At 33.8% G+C, this 25,134-nt stretch overlaps 2 pseudogenes; both read left to right on the forward strand.

Annotated features, from left to right (window-relative positions):
• The first annotated feature begins 21,243 nt into the window (after positions 1–21,243).
• LOC149158811 (uncharacterized) lies at positions 21,244–22,204 on the forward strand (annotated as a pseudogene).
• A 171-nt stretch (positions 22,205–22,375) lies between these two features.
• On the forward strand, positions 22,376–23,724 carry LOC149158812 (serine/threonine-protein kinase ppk15-like; annotated as a pseudogene).
• The last annotated feature ends 1,410 nt before the right edge of the window (positions 23,725–25,134 follow it).

Here is a 25,134-nt window from a genome sequence, read left to right on the forward strand (position 1 = left end):
ATGATGGGTTTTGGCGGGGATGTGGTGAAGTCAATGTCCTTTTTTCCTATCCCAAAACAAGCCTACATCATAATTTTTCCATCAGATTGCCTTTCTTGTAGATTTTTAGAAATTCTTGTAGTACTACATGAAATTCCTGTAGTAATTCAGGACAACCTCTTGTAGTAGACTTGTTTTGTACATATATCCCAAATGGTAGAATGAATTGACCTGAAACTTTCTCACCATGTTTTCATCATGATTGTGCACCTCCCCCATAAAAATAATTTGGTCAATGGAAGCACGGATCTTGAGAAAAACTAAAAATGGCTTAATGTGATGGAGGTCGTTTTCTTGGAAACCATACACTAGAATTTTCTGAAATTTCTTGAGCATGCTACCATCATCCATATGAATCTCCCCATGAAACAACATTTTAATGGATGCCCGTATATCAAGAAAATGAAAAAATGGTTGTAGGTGATGGAGGTGGATTTCTTGACAATTGTGCACTAGAATTTTCTGAAATTGCTTGAGCATGTTACAATCAACCATATGCATCTCCCCTTGAAAAGTCTTGGCAAATGGATGCATGGTTTTCAAGTGATGGAAAAAAAAAAAATTCTCTATGTATTTTTGTTTCCTGTAGTAAAACAGAGTCTTCCTATAGTACTTTGGGACAACAAGGAAAATGAGTGGTAGAAGCTTGGGAATGATGAGTGGATGGCGGAAATTAATGAGGGTGATAGATTGGCATGACCTTGGTCCTCTTGGAGCATTTGAGCAAAGGAGGAGAAAGTCAAAAATTTACTTCTTTTGACTAGGTTTGGCCTATTTTTCTTTTGTTGGTGTCAACTTGTTTTTGTTGCTTGTAGATGTTGGAGAGTATGCATTCATCAAAGAGATACATGGAGTGAAGACTTTTTATTTTTTCTTTTCTATTTTTTCTCTCTGGGCCTACTAGCTGCCTCAATGAGGTTTTCAATTAGTAGGTATACCTAGGAACCTCAAAGGAGGCTTTCACCTAGGGTATTTTTTCTTTTCTTTTTTCCAACCCATTGACTGCCTCGTGGAGGTTTTCAATCAATGAGCGAATCTCAGGCACCTCAAAGCAGGTTTTCACCTGAGATTTAATTTTTTCTTCTCTTATTTTCCATTTTTTTTCCTACCCTACCATACCTAAAAAAAATCACTTTCAAGTATAAGAATACTTCCAATGGACCCATGTGCACATCAAGATGACAAAAAAACTGACGTGTATGTTTGAAATGTATGCTTTGACATGTACCTGAATTTGGGTGTTTAAATTCTTTGACTTTGATGATATCAAACACAATTGAATAAGGGAGTATTGTTGCAACTTACTGACTATCTGGGACAATATTTCAATATAGTGGTGATGCCTCTGGTCCACTTGCTGATTTGGATAATCTTGGATGTCTTCTTCTACCATGAACTTCAAGTATTCCTCTTTTTGTTGATTGATCTCTTGAAAACATGGAGGATTTGATGGTAACCATGAGGTAGCTTTCTCAATATCTTATTTTGTTTTCTGCTCTTCATCAGATGTAGCCCATGGTTCTTTGAGCTTCTCTTTTGAATCTTCTTTTTTTGCATCATGTCCTTCAAAGGCATCAATAGAATCACTTTTTTGTAAATTTCTTGCTAAGTTGAGATGAATACCATTGAGATCAAGAGGATATATTTGGAAGTGTTGTACCTTAGCATTGTAAGTGGGCTAAGCTACTTCATTGTATGGGTTTTGAAATCATGGTATAGGTAGTTGAGTGGGAGTGTATATTTGAGATGGATGTGGTTGGGGTTGTGGTTGTGGTGGAGATGAATGGTAGGGATGACATGGAGTTGGGTATGGAGTATATTGAGGAAAATATTGAGGATATTGTGGATGCCTCCCATAAGTTCATTTCCAACCTTGCTTCCAAGATTGGTTTTATGGTTGATATGGCCAATGTTGCCAAGGAAAGGGTGTGCTCCAATTACTTTGAGGTGGATATGCATAACCTTGAAATTGTGAATTAGGCTCTTGCAGCATACTAGGTTGACTAGGCTAGAATGGTCCTCTTGGAGCTACATAACACAGTTGCATTGGCAATTCACTTGCTCCATTTTCCTCTTGGTGAACTTCCTTCAGCCTTGGTAATCAGGAGAAATATTTAACATCAGGTGATTCTACATGGACAACACGAATATCAACATATCCTTTTTCTTCATATTGCATTCTTAAAATTTCTACTTGTTTGGTTAGATTGCTAATAATTTTTGTTTTAAAATCATCAAACAAATTTCCAAGTTTATCTTGACTTATCGATCTTGATGTTGATTTACCTACTCTTGCCTTTCCTCTTGATATGTGTTTGCATGTTTCACAAATTTCTTCAAATGATAATTGGTATAAATCACCTCTACTCATGAGATCAAGGAGATTAATCCACTCATCCCCAATTGTTCTAAGTAAGAGGGTTTTTAGTGCGTTAGATCCTAAATGGTGTAGTTTTTCCCTCTTAACATTATACATGAACCTCTCTATTAGATCCTCTAGACTCTCATCTTCTCTTTGATTCATTCTAAATATTTCTTCTTTAAGATCATGATCTTTATATTTTTCTAGAAATATCTTTTGCATATCATTCCATGATCTTATTGAAATAGTCCCTAAACTGTTGAACCATTTAAGAGCTCTATCCTTCAATGTTACCGGAAACAATCTCAATTTATGAATTTTTAATAAGTAACCATAAGATCTACACATAATTTCAAATTCAAAGAAAAAGGTTTCCGGATCCTCTGACCTTAGACCATGAAATTTTGGAAGAAAAGATGAAGGGATTTTCTTCATGTGCACACTACCGTCAGTATCTTGAATGGGAAGTCCATGACAATCTTCGACATTATCATCATCTCTGTCAATTTATTATACATTCTTTGCCATTTCTTCTTCTTGTACCTCCAAAAGTGGATGTTGATGTGGCTCTTACTGCATCCCGTGATCAAATGGGGGGGTGGGTTAGCGTTGGAGATTTTTTGTTTTCATTATTGAATGAAAACACTAATGTAGTGCACTCCTCTATTTTTGAAATGAAATATGCCTAATGCAAATATTTTTTTGTTTTTACAAAAAGTAAAAAGAAATGAATCAACTAGGGAAGAAAACAATGCATACTTTGACACCTCCCCGGAAATGGCACCAAAAAGTGATGAGCTTCAGTATTGCAACAAGAATATTGCAACTCTCAAGGCTACCGACTTTAATAATCAACCCAGGGTTCGTACAAACTTAAGAGGTATTGGCACTATATGTGCAACATATAATGTTTCCTTTCTTTGTTGTCATGATGTAATGGAGTGCATGTACTAAAGTAAAATCCTAAACTAATTGCAGAAAATGAAATGTTGGAAATGGAACCTTAACCTATTGCAAGAAAGAAAGTACAAGGAAGCTAACCTATTCTAATTCCATAAAGATCATGAACTAAATGTAAAGGAAACCTAGCTTAACCTTATTTATCATATGTGATGATTTAAAATAACTGAGCATGAAATCTGATCTAAATAGTACTAACTATTGTGTGCATGTGTAAATATAAAAGAACTCATTTTTTTAATCCTTTTGCTTTATAAATGAAAATGCTAATCTTTCTTTGATCTTTGCCAGGGGAGACAGGTGTGAAGCAAGAGGGGTACAATGATTTTGATGGCTTGGAGGTCAATTAGGGGCATAATCCTAGCTTCAATGATGATTTTTCTCAACTCGGGCTCAAAACAGGCCGCTACAGGATTTCCTACAGGATGCACTAGTTCTCCTACAAGATCTCCTAGTTCTCCTATAGGATCCCCTGATTTACTACAAGATGTTATAGATTTACTATACGAAATTACAATTCATAAATGACCAAGAAAATCAAATCAAAATTGGATGGCACAATTTTTGTTATTGACTAGAATGTCTTAGGTACCCATTCCAAGTGGTATCACTCAAAAATACCTTTGTTAACCCATGCTAAAAAAAAGCACAAAATTACTAGTAGAAAATCTAGAAATTCGAGAACTAGTGAGCAAGTAAATATATAAAATTCCTAAGCTATTCAAGTGAAAATGCTGTGGGGTAATTTTTTTTATGAACTAGAATGTTTTTCTGATCTAATGCAAGTGGAACCAACTCGATTGAAGCTCGTTAGCATGCTCTAAAAAATAGCAGACATTTATTGTTCTTTGCCACAAAGGAGCTCTAGAAATCTAGAGTTGAGAATAAGAAAAATAATCCAAGTAGCTCAATGATTACTATGACCTTCTAAATCTTTTCCAATGATAAAATGATGTTTGTGATCCCGAAAAAGAAGTTACATAAATGATTTAACCCAATCCTACAAAAAGAAATCATTAATACTAAATGCAGAAATAGAGACAAATAAAAACAAGAGATGCATGTGAATAAGAAGTAAAAAGAAGGAAAGAAAATGATACAAAAGGGCTTTGAGGATCCGAGGATGTCCAAGCCCAAGGAAACATAGATACCTACGGAGGAGAACAATATTTAGAAGCTTAACATGACACCAATCTTCCTTATTTTCATCAATACAATTACATCTCTACAAGAAAATACAATGGAACTGCAGAAATACGAGTTATGTCCACAATAACACTAATGAAAATCTCTCCGTAGAGGAAAAATCAACTTGTTACTTATAAAAAATTATTAGGAATCATTCCCCATGAAATGAGGAATCTTTCCCCACAAAAATCCCTTGATTAGTGGATCTGGTTCCCAATACTAGGAATCTGCATTAAATGGCAAGGAACAAATTCCTAGATTTTTTCAATCATTGGAGTTCCACAATCTGTGGCATAATTCCATAATATCTTGTTGATTTATTATTTAATAGTGATTCTCCTATAGTAGGGAGCAATTCCCTAAATTATCTCCTCCTCCAAATCTTCATAATCTACCCAATATTCTCATAATATTCCACAAAGTAAATAATATTAGGCACAAATATCAAATTATTCATAAACCTTCCTAATGAATATATTAAAGTTAAAAATACATTATCTAATGAAAAAAGAGAGGTTTAATGTGCTAAAGGATAGGCATAGGCCTTAATTTATGTTTAATATAGAGGCATGGGCCTTAATTTATCTCTAATTTAAAGGTCCATCATACCCCCTTGTTGAAAGTGTTGCTCATCCTCTAAGCAACTTAGTGACCTCATTATGGCTCACTCATGGCCCTAGTAGCCTCTCTCTTGAGCACCCCTCAGTCCCTTCTCTTAAGAATCTTGGCTGTAAGTTCTGTAAGGACAAGCCCAAAAATCTATTTGTGCATAGAAAATTTTTTGTTTCTTGAGACCATTACCCTGCTTTCTTCCCCTTATTCAAGATGGGATATTGAATAATTTTTAGTGTAGAAAGGGCTCCCACATACTTATCAACCTTCTTCTACCTTGTTCCACCATTTGGACACCTATAAAACCTTCAAAATGCCTTTATAAGAGAATTAGGACATCCTATAGTAATTCCTGTCAAAACTACAGGAAACTACATTAAAACTACAGGAAACCCATTTTGGGCATAAATGATAGTCTGAGGTTAGGGCAGGCTCGTAACCTAACTTACATGCCTTTCTCCCTTTTCTATAACATATTTGACGCCTTGGACGAAAGATAGAAAGAGATTAGATACCTCTTGGAAAGCCTTTTTTATCACCGCAGTTTGAGTTCTATTTTAATGGTGAATACCTTATTTCCTTTTGTTGCCTTCTTCTTCTCTTTTGTGGCCTAGATGACTGCCTAATGGCATTGGATTTTTCTGTTTTGATTAGGTTTATCTTAGGCAATGTCTTTTTTGGTTTTAGAACCGTTTGTTCATTTCTTCCTTCTTGTAGAAACATTCTATCTTCCTGTAGTAGCCATTCCTTCCCTTTCAGAGTCTTTTAACTATATGGTAGTGATGATAAATGATGTAGAGGGTTTTGAGGATGATGTTAGGGCTTAGAGTGAGTAGTGTAGGTTTGTGAAAATGGAGAGGATGCTCTATTTTCGTTTTCAAGAAATTTTTCAGGGTGAGATAGGGTATTTTCTTGCAATTATGAAATGGGATGGATGAATGATGGATAGATAGTGAATATGAAGTGGATGGAGGGCTTGAAGTGATGTGATGACTTGGCCTTTGCAAAAATTTCTACTTTTAACTGTCGTCCTCATTCCTTGAAATCGTCACCCTTCATAATTTGACTTTTCAACATTGCATGAGTGAAGGAGTGAGCTGCAATTATCTAGTTGAAGGTGGTTGTGACTGCTAACCCATCCTTAGCTTATAAAACCTCGTCACTCGTGCATTGACAACAAATTTCTAACTATAATATGCTCAAGAAAAGAGGTAAAGAATATTGCATACCTGTACATACTTGATGGTTGTTGGAGAGACATGCATGCTTTTCTTGAGTTGATGTTGTTTTGCTTCTCATGACTCAGGTACATCTTCTTGACTACCTTTTTATTTTTTGTCGATCTTATTTTGCTGATGGGTTGTCTTCTTGTTGATGTTCAGGTGATGGCTTCGTATATTGTTGTTGAGCTGCAGAGGAGTTTCATTTTTCCTATAGTTATACTTCTCCTCTTTCAATCATGGTGCTGAAGGTTAGGTCTAGAGCTTGTTTTTACTTCCAAATAGTCTATTGAAGTTGCCCTTTCTTTTCAATGTTTGTGTCCTTTCCCTGTTGGATGGTAAATAGGTATTGGAATGAGTGGAAGGTGTGGCCATAGAGTGACATGGTCATGATGGTTGTTGGTTGAGATGTGGTGAAGTCAATATCCTTTTTTCCTATCCCAAAACAGCCTTGCATCATAATTTTTCCATCGAACTGCCTTTCCTATAGATTTTCAGAATTTCGTGTAGTACTATAGGAAACTCCTGTAGTAATTCATGACACCCTCTTGTAGCATACTTTTTTTTCCATATCTCCAAAACGGTAGAATGGATTGACGTGAAACTTTCTGAGCATTTTTCCATCATCATTATGCACCTCCACATAAAAAAAAATTGGTCAATGGATCCATAGATCTCGAGAAAAATAAAAAATGGTTGAAGGCTACGGAGGCTGATTTCTTGTAAACCATACACTGGAATTTTCTGAAATTTCTTGAGCATGCTACCATCATCCATATTCATCACCCCATGAAACAACTTTTTAAATGGATGCATAGATAACATGAAAATGAAAAAATTCTTATAGGTGATGGAAGCTAATTTCTTGAAAACTATGCACTGGTGTTAAAATTGCTTGAGCATGTTACCATAATCCATATGCATCACCCCATGAAAAATCTTGCAAAACGGATGCATGGCTTTCATGTTATAGCAAAAACAAATTTCTGCTCTATGTATTTTTGTTTCCTGTAGTAAAATAGAGCCTTCTCGTAGTACTTTAGGACAACAATTAAAATGAGTGGTAGAATCTTGGGAATGATGAGTGGATGGTGGAAATAGATGAGGGTGATGGATTGGCGTGACCTTGGTCCTATTGGAGCATTTGAGAAAAGGGAGAGAAAGTCAAAATTTGACTTCTTTTGACTAGGGTTGGCCTATTTTTCCTTTGTTCGTGCCAACTTGTTTTTGTTGCTTCCAGATGTTGGAGAGTACATGCATTCATCAGAGAGATACATGGAGCAAATATATATATATATATATATATATATATATATATATATATATATATATATATATATATATATATATATATATATATATATATATATATATATATATATATATATATATATATATATTTTTCTAGGCCTACTAGCCACCTCAATGAGGTTTTCAATTAGTAGGTCTGCCTAGGCACCTCAAAGGAGGTTTTCAACTAGGATCATTTTTTTTTCCAACCCATTGACTGCCTCATGGAGGTTTTCAATCAATGAGCCAATCTCAAGCTCCTCAAAGGAGGTTTTCACCTGAGATTTTATTTTCAAATTTTTTTTGTACCCTACCTTACTTGGAAAACAAAATCACTTTCAAGTATAAGAATACTTAAAATGGATCCATGTGCATACCAAGATGACACAAAAATTAATGTGTAGGCTTGAAATGTATTCTTTGACATGTACCTCATTTTGAGCGATTAAATTCTTTGACTTTGATGAAATCAACCAGAATTGAAGAAGATAGTATTACTGCAAATTAGTGACTATCTAGAACCATATTTCAATATAGTTGTGATGCCTCTGGTCCACTTGTTGATTTGGATAATCTTGGATGTCTTCTTCTACCATGAACCTCAAGTATTCCTCTTTTTGTTGATTAATCTCTTGAAAACATGGAGGATTTGATGGTAACCATGAGGGAGCTTTCTCAATATCTTATTTTGTTGTCTGCTCTTCATCAAATGTAGCCCATGGTTCTTTGAGCTTCTCTTTTGAATCTTGTTTTCTGCATCTTGTCCTTCAAAGGCATCAATAGAATTATTTTTTTGTAATTTTCTTCCTAAGCTGAGATGAATACCATTGAGATCAAGATGAGATATTTCGAAGTGTTGTACCTTAGCATTGTAAGTGGGCAGAGCTACTTCATTGTGTGGATTTGGAAATGGTGGTATAGGTAGTTGAGTGGGAGTGTATATTTGAGATGGATGTGGTTAGGGTTGTGGTTATGGTGGGAATGAATGGTAGGGATAACGTGGAGTTGGGTATGCAAGATATTGAGGAAAATATCGAGGATATTGTGGATTGCTTCCATAAGTTCCTTGCCAATATTGTTGCCAAGATTGGTTCTGGGGTTGAGACGATCAATGTTGCCAAGGAAAGGGTGTGTTCCAATTACTTTGAGGTGGATATCCATAACCTTGAAATTGTGAATTAGGCTCTTGCATCATACTAGGTTGACTAGGTTGCCATGGTCCTCTTGGAGCTACATAACATAGTTGCATTGGCAATTGACTTGCTCCATTGCCCTCATCGTGAACTTCCTCCAACCATAGTAATGAGGAGCAACATTTAACATCATGTGATTCTACATGGACAACAAAAATATCAACATCTTCTTTTTCTTCATCTTGCATTCTTAACATTTCTACTTGTTTAGTTAGATTTCTAAGAATTTCTATTTTAAAAGTATCAAGCAAATTTCCAAGTTTAGCTTGAATTACCAATCTTGATATTGATTTACCTACTCTTGTATTTCCTCTTGATATGTGTTTTCATGTTTCACAAATTTCTTCAAATGATAATTGGTATACATCACCTTTGCTCATGAGATTGAGGAGATTAATCCACTAATCCCTAATTTTTCTAAGAAAGAGGGTTTTTACTTTTTAGTGTGTCTATGGTTTAAATAATTCTTGAACTAGGTAGTTCATTTCCATAATTACGAGTTAAAATCTATCATGTATGTTATGAAATAAATGAATTACTTGGTATGTTTTGATAAATATTATTTCATGATTAATGTGATAAGCCTTCTGTTTCCGCTCTATATGTCAATATTTATTGACAATCATGGCTTTGAATACATAGATCAACCTCTTCAAAATACTTTAAATGTATGAGGATAAATTATAACTTTCCTTATGTAGTTATGAATTCTTTTTTATTCCACATTCATGTGATTACTGTATATATGCTTTTGAATATGAAATTAAGAAAACTATGCAAGAGGCTTGTAGAACTGGGTTGAACTCATACATCATTTAATGAACACTGAGAAGGAGTGGTTCATTATTGTCATGTTTGAAAATTCCATCACTATTTGGTGTTTTAATGAGTCCACCAAAGGTAAAACTCAAAATATTTTTCATGTTTAGAGAGTTTGAAAAAGAGACGAAAAAGAAAACTCCAGATGTCCCTTTTCGTAGCTTGTCTCTCAAGTCTGAAAAGGTTGAAAAAAATACTCAAGTGAACCTTTTAGCCATGTTTGAATAAGGTATTCCTTTTTCGTAGATAGTATATATCACTTTGGAAAAGGGTTAAACTTATACTAAGTAGATATATTTTCATTTACTCTTATGAGTTCGAAAACAGAAGTGCTCGATGATCATTTCATATTTTGGGAGAATGAAAAGAGCTAAAAGAGGACTCCACCTGGGGTAATGAGTGCTATAAAGGGTGGAAACTAGTTCCAGTCATGATGAAACTTATAAAAACACACAAAGGTCAAGAGGTTGTCTAATAAAACCACTCATTGCAGTTGTTCCTCAAGAAAGGGTGAAACAACCAAAGTGAAAGTGTTTGATTGGCTAAGCAGATGGTAACCAAGCTTCATCCAGAAAAACTGGGCTGATAAAAATGGCAATAATGAGGGATAAAATGAGAATGATTTCATTTTTATATAAGCATGAAACATGGGAAACTATGCTTGAAATTGGTTTCATTTTTACACAAGTTTGAAACATGGGAAAGTATGTTTGAAAGTGGTTTCAATTTTACACAAGATTGAAACTAAGAAAAACTATGCTTGAAATAAGTTTGAATGCCCCCATCATAATGAATCAATTTGAGTTACATGCCCCCCAATATTCATTTCATTCACCTAAGTAGACTACTGGTTACTAACAGGTGGATGGAATGAATGTTCGTTTACGAGATCAAGTGAAAGACTCGGCTGGGAATTTATGAGATCTAATCAAAGACTCTAATTGGAAAGGGATTTGTTTCATTTTTTAATGTGCTTGACATAGGAAAATAACTATTCTCATAGGAACCTATTTAATTTTTTAATAAGGTTGACATATTAAAAGAACTATCCTCATACGAACTTGTTTCATTTTTTAACAAGCTTGACACAAGAAAAGGAACTCTACTCCGATCCTGGAATGGCCTCTGAGAGACCATGGCTTCCAAGATGTTCTCATCAGATGGGAGAACAACACTTTAGAAGGGATATATATAAATGGATCTAATGGAAATATCATGTCCCAATTCCCCGAGTAAATGATTCACCATATCACTAGTATAGGTACATGAATGGGATAGGTTGCCACATAAGTAAGATATGGTGGGGAAGATCATGTGCATATAAAGACCATTTACGGAGGATGGTTAATTGTAAGTCATGTTAGGACCAATTAATTAAAGTTGTTCAATGGTCGCGATTCTTCCTTCATGCAGGAAACACATCACATGAAATAGTGAAGAGACAATAGCACCCATGAAATAAAAATAGTCACGCCTGAGGAGTAAATTAAAATACAAAGGGACTTGGACTACCATCACATCAATATAGAAATTATTTCCTCCAAAAGCAATAGAAACTTAGGAAGGATCCCTAACCAAAGCAGACACCACTTGCTATGATCACGTACCATGAGATTGTTCACATATTTCAATCCATGGCTTCATCTAATCAAGGTTTTTCTCAATGTATAAATGTAGTGCATCCCACTCTAGACCAATTGTATTAGAAAATAATAATTCACTAATAAATATTAGTTATAATGGTCAATATTAATATTTTTTGAAATAATAAAATGTAAATAAGTATGATGTACACAAAAGTGAAAATTTATCTGTGTTTGTTATAAATCTCCACATTTAATATTTAATTACCTTTCACTTTCATCATTCTACCTTTCCATAATGGGTGCTCTCCTTTAGATTTTTTTCTGGAGTTCACATCCCAATTTCAATAAACGTGTATTTTCTACTAATATAGGAAGATAATGAGTAATGTACACCATGTATTGATATTCCATAGATCCTTCAACCATAAAACCCTCAAGATGTTCTATTTGTCTGACCAAAGCCTTCAATTATTTCAAGTACCTCTCTACCATCCACATTGGCCTTGTGTGTATAGATTCACACAATTCAATCTCCTCAAATTGGTGTATGAGGTAGTATTCTTGTGCATTAAGAAATTCCATAGGTATATATACTTTTGCATTTCATGCATTAGCTGAGGAATTTATTTATTGTAATGCTTTATACTGTGTTCATGTATTTCTTTTAATGACAACCATTTACAAATGATGCAAGCAAATAAATACATGTTTCAACAAAAAATAATATATTGCATTACAAGTAAAAAACATCATGTCATTAAGTTGATCAAAAACTAATTTAAAAAACATGACATATAAATCACTACTTACCTCATGTATTTGCAAAGATCATATATAGCTTTTTTGACATTGTTGTCGAATTCCTCTAGAAGAGATAGGGGTAGAAGATACTGTAACAATGAAAATTAATAGTTATTTGTTTAATCCAAGGTAGACAAAAAAATCCACAAAACTTTATATATACCAACATTGAAATATATATGTACCAAAATAATTACCTTAATGAAGATATGCCAATCGTGTGTTTTTACCCCATCAAATTCAGCTTTCCTTGTTAATATATTATTTATGTTTGAAAGAAATCTTGTGAGAAAATTAATTCTTTGAATGACCTTATTTATATCATCAATTTCCTTCTTTTTTAATAACCATGGAAGGTTGTTTTGATCTCCATCGTTATTTGATCGTATCCCACTCTTCATCGCATGAATGGCTTCCATAATGTCCTTAAGATTTTTTTGGATCTTTTCTTTATCCCTTCTACTATATATGATCAACCATAAAAATTTTGTCACATTCTTCGTGGAACAAATGGGCTATTATTAGGTGTTCATAGTAGGGAAACCTCATGAATTTAGATGGATAACTTTTCATTCCTTGGGGAAGCACATGTCCTTCACATCGAATTTTTTTTTTATATATATATTCCAACTTCCATAGGTGAACTGTCATTATTTGTGGTTTTAATCTAGTCTCTTCTTTCCCATTAAAAAGATGCTTTTCAATTGCACAATACCTATGGTTCTTAGGGAATAAGTTCATATACTCATCAAACACCTCCTTTCCTAAACTTGTTGAGTGATTGAATTTCATCTTAGGAAAATGAACTCGACATCAATTATAAACAAAGGGATTATTTAAAATATATGCATGATATGATCTAGCTAAAATAATTATATGCTATAAAAGTGTAATGGAATGTTATATACCACAAAAATGTGTTAGTCTTGCAAGATCATGAATTGTCCATACAAGTATTCCATGGAATTGAAATTGTCTCTCCCCTATTGGTTTAAAGATGTCATACATAGTGAAGCCAACCCATAACTTGATTAACTTGTAGGTAAGAGGCTCGATATATACATTCATATATTTAACTTGACACTTACCTATTTGTTTTAAATTACACATAATTACTACTATGATATATACGTATAAGTAAATAAATATATATATCATATTATGAAACAAATGAGACAAATGAAAATGTTACATTAATATTAAAAAAAATAATGTAACAAATACCTAGAACAATAATTTTCAACATAATGTGCTCCCTCTTTATTAACATCCAAGGAGAAAGGTTATTGTTAATAACAAAAATCAGCCAGAATGAGTAAATAGAATTGATCTCTCCAAATGGATTAACACCATCAAATGCCACTGAAAGCCTAACATTATGAGGTTCATCTGTAAAATGTATCCATTTTTCCTCAATTTTCTTCAATGGATAGCAATATACATGCATTCGAAGAAAACCATTTTCACTTATCTTTCGTCCATGGTAATCCATAAAAAAATTTATGCTTTCACACCTGAACAATTGTTGCAAATGTGGAATTATGGGAATATGAAGAAGAACCTTTTTAGCAACTCTTTTTATTATTTGATCAGGTATATCTATTATTGTTACATTTTGCAATTTTTTTTCAATGAATTTTGTCCATAATATATAATATGATCATTACGACACGCATCTATGGCTTGATACTCCATTCCAATTTATTTAATAACAAAACATAAATCTTGGTATGTTCAAGGTAACTCATTTAATATTGGTAACAAAAATTCACCTAACAATCTAGTACAACATAAAAAATCACTAGTTAGTGTAAACAATATTAATCATAAATATAGCACTCTTATTTTAAACATTAACTAACTCTAAAAAAAGGGGGAAAAATCAACCTTTCCTGTGATGAAATATTTTACAGTATACCTTAGGATATGTGTCATATAAATATTTAAAAAACCATTCAAAACCTTTAAGTTCACTAAAAATAATGTGATAGAGAGAATATTTTCTCTTGAGCCTTCGTAATGTCATGCCAATGCCTTCTCTAGCACAGGTTCATCATCACAATTCTCGTCTCCAAGCATGTCTTAGATCAAGTGAATTGTCCCATAATTTGGAACTATATTATTAATGCTATATTCTTGCATAGGATCAATATTCTGAGCTAGTTCAATATTCACTCCATCTCCCTCAACTTTTAAAACACCATTTCTAGCACTAATACATAGCACAATATTAAAATCACAATACATAGGGGGGCACCTTGTCTTCATATTAATTTCAAACAATCATGTGAAATAATTTGTTTGTAGAACAAATATTATAACAACAAAAAAATTTACAAATATGATTAATATAAAGAAAAAATATATAATGAGTCAATATAAATAGCAACTTACCACTAGACAATATTCATTCCCCCTTTCAATGCACACATTCTTCCTATAATGGATATCAACTGTTTCATTTGAAATTCTCCACAAACGTCTGCACCTGCAATAATTACAAGGGAAATAACATTTTCTATCTTGGTCCCTTGTGGATTAGTTGATCCCCATTTAATGTTATTTAACATTCTTCTCACACGCAACTAGAGAACAATTATATATATAGAAAAGTCTCTCGTAAAAAGACCTATAGCCTTCCAGAATTATTCCAATTATATTAAAGATGTCACAACATCTCTGACATGCATGATATTTATAAATTTAATTATCTTCACAATTGCAATTACATAGGACTAGTCAAAGTCAAAGATGATTTGTCAAACAAACAATCAAATTAACCTCAAGGGGAAAACTATAGGTCGTCACAATTGTGACTACAGATGCGGTTCCACTAGTAGAAAATGAGATATTAGTGACTATGTGACTAAAAATTTTAGTCACCATAATTATTTCAAGGGAATTACTACTAAATTTGAGAAATTTTAAGTGACCCAACTAAAAATGGCTGACTTAAATCACTAATCTAGTCTAGAGATAAAATATAGGACTAGAGAATAAGTGACCCGACTAAAAAAAACTAGCTTCAATGACTAATTTAGTCCAGGACAAAAGTATATGACTAGATAATAAGTGACAAAATTAAAAATGATTAACATAAACAACTACTGTAGTCCAAGAATGAAAATATGACCAACTAACAAGTACAACAAGTATATGAATTAGACATTTATGCTAGTCATTTATAATTGTCTCGCTTTGGGAATGAAAAAATGGAATTTTGATTCTGAAGAGTTACGTTTCATTAAATTTTAGCAATGTTAAACTTTAGAGACCCCTTTAAGGGGGTCTCCAAAGCTTCTTTCAATGTTAAAATTTAGGTAGATGGATTCAATGACCGCCTTAAATGGGTCTATGAATCCATATATAATGCAAAAATTATAATAATTTCATAAAATATACAATATAATTCTACAATATATAACAGTTTTATACACCCTTTGGAAGCAGGAACAAGAAGAGAGTTTGAATCTATGATAGAAGGGTTTTACCTGTTAATAAGAGTGTGTTCCTCGCATCTTAGAGAGATGACACACTACTTGTTGGGGGTTTTTGTGGTTTTGGTACATACCATGGTTGATTATTGTGATAAATTCATAGAGACAATGATTTTACTAATTTGAATTCAAAATATGTTTATTTAAACTTGGCTAAATAATATAAGTATAGACCAATCTAAGGCCATATTATTCTATAAATAATTATACATATACATGCATTCCAAATATATGCACAAATTCTAATAACACATTCACATTTTTAAAATGTGCACACATTATTATTTTTAAAACCATAGATATTCACAATTATTGTGGATATTTATGTAGAATAAAATGGCATGGCTCCCACATCCAAGTTGAAACCTAAATATCCTTTAAAGAGTATCTATGTGGTTTTCTAAGGGTTACTTCATGTTTATAGTACCTAGAGTGAGATGAGAACTACAAAGTTCCACACAGTTTGAGGTATGTAGCCTAGTTTTGGTTAGGACATGGCAGTTAACTACAACACATGTGATACAAGTGGCTTAACTAGTAAGATCATGTTTAAGTCGCTTGGTGAGCATGTTCCTTGAGTGGTATTTGATACTCAAGTGCAATCAAATTTATAGCCCCATGACAAATGATATTAAATCCATGCTTGAATGCAAAATTATGGAATTTTTCTTCACTATCCACACCCATTTCATTGGAGAATCTCATGCAGATGAATTTATGTGGATGTTAACCATTCAAGTTTGGAATAATACAAGGGCTTTCCTCAAGGTTCCACTGGAAATGTTATCCTATAACATGGTAAGAAAACATGATAAAGGGTGCATGAGTAGTTTATATGTTTCATAATCCTCATGACTGACTCACAATTATCCCTGAGACATTTAGGATGATGCACTAGTTTGGTGTGGACTAGGAGGATGAAGGATGTGTAGCCTAACAAGGATGAATGATCAATGAAGTGTTGCAACACAAATTCACCAAAGGATAACCCAATCTGACCATGTGTTTTATAGTGTGTTAACCATGGCAAGGAAACATCATCGATGAGTGTATTGAAGGTAAGTGGAATCCTGTTTCCACTAGGTACATGACCTTTAGAAAATTACAATAATTTGGTCTACATGGAGACAACATAGTCTTACACTAGGTGGTTAGTTATTCATGTGCGTTGGCTTGAGGGATGAAGTGAAAGGTTCTTTATGTGCGGGTGGTGATGACACAACATTTCTGATAATGAAAGAAGCACTACAACATTTCCTATAGTTAATGGTGCCTAACTTGGGTTTGGTTAGGACATGTTGGCTAGTCATTGTTCGGGTGATACAAGAGGTTGATGGTCATGCACAACTAGTAATGGCATGTCAATACCATAAAACAAGTAGGATTCTTGAGTGGTATTAGATGCTTAAGTGTATTGAAAAGTTTACCCTCATGATAGATGGTATCAAAACCATGTTTAAATGAAAAAATTACAAAGTGTCTCTTCACCATCAATGCCCTATACCTTAGAGAAGCCAATGGAGCAATGTTTATGAAGATGCCAACAATTGAAGTGTGGGGGGAATGCAAGGATATTACTTGAGGTGACATTAGAAATGGCACAATGGATGGCATGTTGGATAAGCATGACTAAGAGTGAATAATGAGTTTATATGTTGGTATACTTTGTGAGTGACTTAAGTTGTTTTATGAGACAATTAGGATCGTATACTAGTTTAGTGTGGAGTAGGAGATCCCCTTAACAAGGGTTGATCATTGACAAATAATTGTAACACAAGCTGATGGGAGGATGATGTAAATTGGAAATGTGTTGAATAATGTGTTATCCATGGAAAGGAAACATCATTTATGAGTGGAATGTAAGTGGAATCTTGTTTCCATTAAGTACATGACTGTTGAGGACTACAATAGGATGGCCTTGATGGAGACAACATAGTTCTATATTGGGTGGTTAGTTGTTCAAGGGTGCTTGGCTTAGAGGAGGTGATAGAATGTTGCTTATGGTTGGGTGGTGATTATGAATCATTACTTACAACTAAATGGGAATTTCAACATTTTTGATAATTTAAGGTGCTTCCCTTGGGTTCAATTAAAACATGTTGGTTAAGCATAGATCGTTATGCCTAATTAGAAAAGTATATCAATGTTATGCAATGACTAAATTTTTATAATTATATAGCATGCTTAAATAATGACTAAATTTTTATAATTATATAGGAACATTTTAAAATAAAATAAAAATTTTAACATTGTGACACCTCTCTCTTACTCTCTTCTTCTTCTTCTTCTTCCTCCATTTGTTTCCCAAAATAATCATAACTTACTTTTATGCCAACTTAGATCCATCTCAATTATAGATCTACCAAGCAATTAGAGGTATCAAATTTATTTTCACTCTAAAAGAGATTTGCAGCTCAAGATATTTGATCCCTCTCGATGCCTGTTAGATCTGGAGTTAACACGGATCTAGGGTAGCTTAATTATTAATTATAATTAATTATAAATTTATTTTATTTTAATTTAATTTCTATTGGGTAAAAATGTTTAACAAAACATTACAATATCTCTATTATGCTAGGATTTTATTTATCTTTGTATTTCATTTTGTTTATTTTTACCGATTCAAAATGTTTAATGAAACATTGCACTTTTAACTAGAAATGGAAACATCTCTACAATAAAGGTTAGAGAGCCTCTAGCTACAATAAAAGTGGAGGAGCTAAGTTTCTCCCAATAAATTAAAAAACTAATAAAATAATATTAGTGATGATCTTTTCATTGAAATTTATTTTTCCTCTCTCCCATTAATGACTTGGTCGATGTCATATTGTCTCAACGTTATTTCTTGGTTAGAGTGTGGAGAGACCATATTTCTTTTTAATAAGAAAAAATAAAAGAGTAGTAGCATTTGTGTTATTCCTGGCTCTCGTTGACATGGAACAAGGAGTTGTTACCAAAACCCTACTTCTAGACCATTTCCCACTACCTTTATAAAATTTATCCAGGTTTTTCTAGAAATATATACCTATTGGATCCACATTTTCTCCATTGAGCCAGTCTTCCCTAAGGACCTAGTAGGCATAAGGGATTTGGGGAGAAACAAACATGATCATAAATGTTACAGAGGACCAACAGTTAATGTCTACTTCCCAGCGTCAACCCTCATGCCATGCAACCCCTGCAATTGTTCATAGAAAGAAGTTAGTAATCATAAGAATTTCTCTTATATTCATCTGTTTGTCCCTACACTTTTTATTTTTCCAATTTTTTGTGTACATGCATTGTTGAGGTTTGAAGCCATTTCACTGCTTAATGCTTCAGAGTAACGTAGACAATAATTATTTATTTAGGATTGTGTTTTGTGTGCAGTGATTTGAAGATGGAAGAAAATATCTTCTAGAAGGAAGAGGAGAGGCATCTCGAAGAAGAGGAGAAGAAGAAGGTAAATTCTTGTATTTTACTATCCTTTTTTAGCTCTTCATTGCTGATATCTATTACATTGAATTAGGACAATTTTTCATAATTATAATTTGTTATTCAAGTTTACTTTGACATTTACTGGAAAATGACCTCTAGAGCACTGTAATATTGATTGGTTTTAACTACTATAGAATTCATCTTTGGGTATTGGTTGTAAGAATATCGGTGTTTTAGCATTGAAGGAAGTGGCATTCGGGGCCACCCATGAATCCTCAATTCTCACAGAAGCATGAATATAGAAGATTAGTGGTTTCGCTGATACTCTGTGTGCATTATCTCTCATGGAAGTAGAATGATGAAAATGAATATTGGTGACCAACTAGCAGAAGAAATAACAACACTAGAGACCGCAACTAAATTTAAGCCCACGATGATTTGTAAGTATGGGGAAATTATGTTGATGCACCTAGAAATGTGCGAGATATATTTTGAAGTTGAGGTACATTAGCTATAAAATCTATTTAAAAAAGTGAAAACAATTATTAGGTTAGGTTGCAATAGTTCTAAGAGTTGACGATGGTTCTGGGGGAAGAACTTTCAAATTTTCATTCATATTTATTATAGATGGTATCATAACATTAGCTGCCTAAACTACAAATTAGGACACTCCAGAGGTGATTGTACCAATGTTAGACATTATGAGTGTTATTCTGGATTATTTGTGTAGGCACCAAGTTACAAAGGTTGAAGTAGATTTGCGAGGGGGGTTAGTTAAGCATGAGGGTTTAATGGTTCTCCATCCTTGATTCTCTTGGATGAATTCACTTCTCTTTCTGTAGAAGGAAATGGAGAAGAAAGCACCAACGAGTCATGAGGACAAGTGAGGGAATCAAAATCGGAGGTGAGGAACTGGATATGCTTAGAATGAATACGAAAGAATGAGATGTATCCCTAAAGGTATTTCCTTTGAGGAAGAATAGTTTTTTCTTTCTGAGGATAAACTTTTTCCTAAAATTGGAAGAACAAATAATCAGTCATTGGCTTAGAGGACTTTGCTTGAAAGTGCAATAGATACATAGATTACATTCAAGGAAGTGGATTGTAATCCCATTAAACATAGACTTGGGAGGGAGAAGTTAAATTTAAGAAACAATCTAGTTATCAATGAAGATGACAAGGAGGTTATGTGGACTGCACAAAGAATAGTGCATGATTCATTTGGAATAGGTAAAGCTCAAACCCTATCCCAACAGGTTTCTTTAAGGTCTAAATATTTGAGTGATTTAAGTCCCCCAGACAAACATGAATAGAGTTTTGGTGTTGAATTCAATGAGTGGAAAGGATTCGCAGAGAGAAACACTGACGGTAGGATTAATACTGTAGGAAAGTTTTATGAGTCACAAAAAGCAAAAAATCATGTGGGGTCGAAACTTCAAGTTTGTGAGTTTTAAAATAAAATTAACGTCACAAGGGAGATAAGGAAGTCCAAGAAAACTGTTAGAGTTTCACCGCATGAGGAAGTGTATATTCAATATCTAGAAAATGCAACTTCATGACTCAGTGGAAAAGGAAATGCGAGGATGTGTTTCTTAGCTAGAAACCAGATGTTGTTGCATGGAAGAGAGGGCAGTTCTACCAAAGAGGAAGAGAAAGTCACATGTTCAGAAAGCGAAAATGATCTAGATGAAGGATTCTTAGAGAGAGACCAGTCTAGGTTAACCCAAGATTCTAAAGCTTTTATTTAGTTCCCCTGAGGAGGTGTGCGGACTAGTTATTATAAAGAGAACGTTTCAGCCTTTTACGAGCCCTTATCAGAGGCCATACTTTTAAAACCAGAGGAGTGTAGATTGATCTTCATTGACCCATGGAAATAACATCCAGTTAATGCACCCTTTCCATTTCACTTAGTTGATAAGCATTCTCACCAGGTAAAAGGTATTGCAAAATGTGAACATAAAACAAGTAGGGAATAGTGGTAAAGATGCCAGCAGACAAGGAGCATGCAAATATTCAGTGACCATTGAAGAGAAATCATACAAGGAGCATGTGTCTTTACACATGGTAACCTCCCAAGGAAGTATTGAGAAAGAAAATTTGGAGAGTCTAGAGATAATGGTCACTCTAGGAAAGACTTCATAGGAGCTCCCAAGGTTGCCACCTGTCAGGTTTAAGTCAGAGGAGACGAACCAAAACTTTTCATGGGAAGGGCTTGATAAGGAAGAAAAATCAGATCAAACAAGATCTAATGCAAAGAAAATGAACCTGGAGGCTTCATTTCTATTGGGATAATTTTTGGATGTGCTTTTTGGCCAGGTATTTACATCTTCAGGTGGAAAGCATACAATGGTAAGAAGTTGATTGTCCATAAGTCATGGAATTGTTGAGGATGATTTTAAACTTGTTTCAAGCCAAACTACTATTCATGATGGCTTGAGTGATTCTATTGATTATCCAAACAATTACCGTGATTATTATGAATATGAGGATGATGATAACCTGAGATACATAGGGAAACAAATAGAAGATGAGACCTAGTTTCTAGCTTGTGAGATAGATTATTCCAGTGATAATGAAAAAGGAACTAAAGATGGTTGTATTCTAGATCATCAATATAGATATGGTGGAAAGGGAAAGGATTATGAACAATCTTTTTTAGAATAAGATTCATACTTTTTGGGTGAACAATATTTTCCATCCAAGAATATTGAAAAAATAGCCGGTTCACAGGACCTAGTTGGACAATCTACAACTGATATGTATGGAAGAAGTGATGAAAATGACTTAATAGCTCAGTATGATGGGTGAATAGGAGTTGAAATTGATGGCAGTAGAACCTGTGTGGCAAGGTTTTGTTACAGAAAAACATGATCTTTTAATGTCAGGGAGTGAGAGGGTTATGAGTGATCTAGAGCACCCATGACCAGATGATTTTGGCATTGATGATGATCAACAAGGACTGGTGAGGTCTATTAGTGTAGGAATTCAGAGTGATTTGTTTTAATTTTCAATTGAAGTAAGGGAGAACCTAGTTGGAGGGAGAAGCGAAGGAGATGTTGAATACTTCCATGATCGGGAGATTAGTATCTCTGGTACTAAGAAATTTAAATATGATCGATCAAGGAGAACCCATGAAATGTTGGACAAAACTAAAGAGTTACAAGGGAAATATTTGGCTAAATATGATGCTCTAGTCGAGAATGATGACAACTTAACATGAAGAAGTTATGAGTTTTCACAAGATAAGATAAAATTTGGGAATAGTCAAGCTGGGGAGTGCATCTCTGAAGATTAAAACGCAATCAAAGATCTTGTCAAAAGAAGGGATGTTGAGAGTGGTCATCTTGATTTTGGAGGGTTCTCTTTTCCATCTCCTTCTAGTACTAGTTATATGGTGGGATCAAAGACAGAGTATGGGAAATCTCTATGGTCAACCAAAGGGAATACTATAGCCTATGAGGGTACAAATGACTATGGAAATGAAATAATTGGGCATGACAATATCTTGGAATTATGGAGGCATAAGAGAAATGATTCTTCACTTGTTATAAGCTCAAGGGATGAAAACCTAATTATTGTGCCACGGTCTTCACACTCTACTACATCTACATATTCCAATTTTGAACTTGTTGAATGAGAATTGAGGAAAAGGGATACAAAAGAGAATTTGAATGAACCAAGGGAAGATGAAGAAGTGGGAGTAATTGAGGACGACGAGGTTGTTGTTGTCCAAGAACAAGAAAAATAAGAGAACAAGAATATGAGTTTGATACATTCAAACTAAACATTGTACATAGGAAAAAAAGGACTAGCTTTAGGGAAGATGAAAAAATTCATGTTGTGCTAAACTCAGTCATTATTTGTTGCTACCATGTTACTGAGTATATTGGTTCAACAACATTTGCCAAAGCTATACAAGCTCATGACTTGCACACAAGCATGGATGTTTGCATGAATATCATGAAGAACAACAAGGATTTTTTTTACCAAAGTATCGATGGAATAAAGCTTTTTAAGTTTGTAAACAAGCATGATCCTACTAACAGGTACCACATTCTACAATTGTATGATTATTTTTACCATAATGAGCATATATTCATCGTGTGTAAACTTTTGAAAGAAATCTTGTATGAATTTCATAAATTTAATAGAGAGTTTAGAGGAGAGGTGTATTTTACTATGCCAAGATTACAATCAATTACAATTCAATGTTTGGAAGAATTACAGTTTTTGCATGGCCTTGGTCTCATTCATTGTGATTTGAAGCTAGAGAATATCCTGGTTAAAAGCTACATTAGGTGTGAGGTGAAGGTGATAGATCTTGGTAGTAGTTGCTTTCAAATGGATCATTTTTTTATAATATGTGTAGCCTCATTCTTATCATTCACCGAAGGTTAGATTAGGGCTCCCTTATCATGAAAATATTGACATCTAGTCACTTGGATGCATTCTTGTTGAGATTTTTTCTAGTAATTTTCTCTTTCAAAATGATTCCCATGCAACCTTGCTAGCTCGAGTAATTGGAATAATTGGACCAATGGAGGGGACATGCTTGTGAAAGGTCATGATACATATACATATTTTACAAAAAAATACATGCTTTATGAATGGAATCAGGAAGAAAATAGGCTGGAGTATTTGATTGCTAAAAAGACTTCATTGAGACACTGGCTTCCAGTGCAGGATGAAGGATTTATTGATTTTGTTTCTTACCTTCTTGAAATAAATCCAAATAAATGACCTTCTATTGTCAATTCACTAAAACACCCTTGGTTATTGTACCCCTATGAACCTATCTCATCTTGATCTCTTAAGATGAGTATTGGAAATGTCTTATTGAGTGAGGTTCTTACGAAATATATGACATTCTTGTAGCATATACCAAAACATTTGTGAAATTATTTAAATGTTGTACTAATATCAATAGAATTTTCCCTCCATGAGAGCAAAGAGAAGGATGGATGGCACTAATTCTACTAACACGAAAAATGTTAGTTCTAGTGACGTGGTTAGGAGAACAATTGAATGCTCCAGTTTTTGCTACTTTTATTGCTAAGAGAATATTGTAATAATGTTTTCAACCTTTGAGGCATCAATACTATCATTTATTTTGTGTGATGAAAGGTATTAGTGTAGAAGTCACATTCTTGGCACCAAGTCTAAAGCAAAAGCATTAATCACTGCAACTTGTTTTCATTTAGGTGTTCCAAGGTGGTGGGTTATTTTGCTTGATCTGTATTGAATGAGGTTGAGCTATTCCTTGATATTGTTCTATAATGAGTCTTCTAGCTGGAGAATGTATTTTATATTTACTTCCCTATAACATTTTCGTAAAAATCACTCCATGCTAGGTGCAACACATGGTGATTTTAGGGTTCCTTCTTGTGACAACTTAGCTAAAGTGCTCATGATTAATTGTTTGTACTCCAGGGTATGTCCTACCCATGAAAGTGAGTTTCTTATGGTGTTTGATATTGCAGGTCCATTACAATGCTTCTAGAGTTTAATGGAACCTCTTTTTAAAAAAATGTTGATATTAATCTATAGCACCTTATGTAATTTTCCAGGGTCTAGTAGACTTGCTTAATTTGAGCTTATGGGTTGTAGTCGTCTCTTTATGAATGGAGGGATTTAAGTTGCCACTAATTCCATTCTAAATGCAGGTTGTATCTACATCTACATCAGCCACATAGACACAAAAAGACCAAATAATGGAAGTTGATGAGGTGAACATGGATCCTACGGTTGGTATGATTTGCTTGCAGTTTGGTTATTTCACCTTACTTATTTAAGAAGAGGAGCTCGTTTCTTCATAAATAGACATTGTTAATGGTCAAAAACTGATGAAGATATCAACATTGATGTTATATTTTGAATAAATTAGAAATAGTAGAGAATCCAAGCATACATCCAATCATCTCATGATTGGATTTTGGTGTTTTTTCTCTTGTTACCTTCATTATTTCTTATCCTTAATTATTAACTAGACTTTGTAATAAAATAGTATCTCATGTACCTCGATAAAACTATTTTCACTCCAAGGATTAATAGAGATAGAAATCTTCTTCTAGATATTACGCACAAAGTGTAGTCTTCGAAGCTTGTTCCATCAATATTTCAGATTCTTTACAATGCATAAAACTATGCATT

This window comes from Pinus tabuliformis, chromosome 5_2, assembly GCF_031772625.1.
Source record: "Pinus tabuliformis cultivar Carrire ecotype Pingquan chromosome 5_2, CPIR1, whole genome shotgun sequence".
Lineage (NCBI taxonomy): Eukaryota > Viridiplantae > Streptophyta > Pinopsida > Pinales > Pinaceae > Pinus > Pinus tabuliformis.